We start from the raw sequence: 2,372 nt of genomic DNA, 5'->3' as shown, positions 1-2,372 counted from the left end.
GACATAAACTTTGAAAAATATTTGCAACGGCCTTAAATATCAAATTTACTGTTATTTCTCTATTCAAATTATTGATAAATAGAATTAGAAGAAGAAGAAGAATTTTCTTTTTATAAATTAAAATTGTTAACACTATAGAAAAAATTTAATATTGTAATTTTCATTTGTTTTCACAAGAAGCCCGATACTGTATTAGGCACTGCCGTTCATCATGATTTTTTTTTATCCTCTCATTCTAGCAATGCACGTGCTACAAAAACATTCGAAAGATCATTCCTATGCAAAATATGCTGAACATCTCGAAAAAAAAAGTCAAAGTCATCAAAAATGGTAAAATTTATCACTTTTTCAACACAAAAAAAAACCTTTAGTAAAATTCATATAACTCGTAAAAAATACATGCAAACCCTTACGGGTATCCTTCTTTTTTATCTGTTTTAAAGCTTTGTAGAACATTTAAACACTCTTAAAAGTAATTCTGCATAGTAACAAAAACCACGTGATTAAAATAGTTTTTTTTTGTTCTACACGGAGAAAAAAGAGTTCCCAAAATCGTGAACAAGCGTTCATGAAATTGGGAACCACGAACAAAGTGTTCAAATTTCATGGTACGTTTTTGAAAATCGTACCATGACATTTGAACACATTGTTCGTAGTTCTAAATTTCATGAACGCTTGTTCACGATTTGTGGAACTCTTTTTTCTCCGTGTAAATGGAAGAAAGAGCCCGCTGAGTTATTGAAGATTCAAAAAGTACTTTGAATTTAGCTTAAATGATAAGTCACTCGATTTTTTACGGTTGGGTAACGGGAAAAGGTTGTGATTTGAAACCCATTTTTAACTGATTTTGATGAAAAAAAATCTGGCGTCCAATTTTACACAAAAGTCCCTTTGACACCATATCTCTTCACAGTTACGTAATCATTTTAAAAACGTGGCAATGTTTACTTCCAATTTTGCTATTCATTACTCAATATCGGTTGAGAACGCTTTTCATAAGCCGAATTCGAACGTCAAAGTGCCAACATTGATTTATTCCGATGGTCCAATAAGAACCACACATTACCCGGGGCATCGCGTTCCAATCTCAATCGGTTATTATCTCGCAAACGGTTCCCGAACATTTTTCCACCAAATTTATTCGGAATATTAAGTCACCTGATTTAATAATCGACCCATTCGTATTCGGGACAGTTTAGCAGCGCGCGACGCTATTTGGGAGCTCGTTAGAGCCAACAAACGGCACGAACACGCTGGCAGCGCCGATAAAGCTGTCCAAAGAAACGATCATCTCTGCCCGAAGATCTGATCACGGGCTCAAGCTAATTTCTGGGAAAATGCCCACGAAACGACGTGGCAAGAGTCGCGTTTTCTCACAGGTTCGCTCTCGATCGTTCGTTTGTGGAGGGGGATAAGATAAAGACATCTTTAGGCCTGTTTTTTTTTTCAACCGTAACAGTGTTACACACACACGCTCGTGTTAGGCCGCGCTAAATGAGATAATAAGTAGAAACCGAACAAGATGAGATCATTATCACCTCGTGTGTTTTGCTCTTCAAGTGGCCTTCACACACTCACAAACAGCCGTGAATAATTGGAACACATTTACTACGACGGCGACGGCGCTGATCGCTCAACTATTTTACATCAATCAGATTAATGAGTCAAAGTTGGTGCACAGCAGCCAACGGGGGTGTAATTAGGAGAAGATTAACAGTCACAACTCATTTAAATAAGTTCAAATCATAACAATTTTGTTTTGTTATACAAATAGACTTTGTTTTCTCTGAATTGAAGGTTTAATAAATTTACTAAAACCGTTTCGTAATTACTGAATAACACCCAGTTGATTAGAAATCGTTCAATTTGTAACCATTATCGTAGGCAACAATTGCCTGCCTGTCTGTTGGTGAACATCAGGTACTGTGTACAAATTGAATTTTGCCCGCGCACACCCGAAGAGAAAGGCGGATGGCACCGAACCAAAAAAAAAGCCTCAAAACAAAGCAAAATTCTCTCGGCAGCTTATCGGCAACTTGAGCTCCAACGAGATGAGGTGGCCGAGTGGTTAAGGCGTTGGACTGCTAATCCAATGGGCTCTGCCCGCGTGGGTTCGAATCCCATCCTCGTCGGGAATCTTTTTTATGTTTGCGAGTATGTACAATGAGGAAAGATGCTGAATTGTTTCTAAAGGCATGTTTTTGTTTTTGTTTTTGTTTTTGTTTTTGTTTTTGTTTTTGTTTTTGTTTTTGTTTTTGTTTTTGTTTTTGTTTTTGTTTTTGTTTTTGTTTTTGTTTTTGTTTTTGTTTTTGTTTTTGTTTTTGTTTTTGTTTTTGTTTTTGTTTTTGTTTTTGTTTTTGTTTTTGTTTTTG

The 2,372-nt window shown here is 36.1% G+C and overlaps 1 non-coding gene across 1 annotated transcript; it reads left to right on the top strand.

The window, feature by feature from the left end:
* The first annotated feature begins 2,050 nt into the window (after window positions 1-2,050).
* Window positions 2,051-2,132, top strand: Trnas-gcu (transfer RNA serine (anticodon GCU)). The gene has a single exon. It is a non-coding gene; the product is annotated as a tRNA-Ser (tRNA).
* Window positions 2,133-2,372: the final 240 nt, after the last annotated feature.

Source organism: Culex pipiens, chromosome 3 (genome assembly GCF_016801865.2).
Source record: "Culex pipiens pallens isolate TS chromosome 3, TS_CPP_V2, whole genome shotgun sequence".
NCBI classification, from domain to species: domain Eukaryota; kingdom Metazoa; phylum Arthropoda; class Insecta; order Diptera; family Culicidae; genus Culex; species Culex pipiens.
Note: the sequence above shows the minus strand (reverse complement) of the source record. Positions and strands in the feature narration are given on the sequence as shown.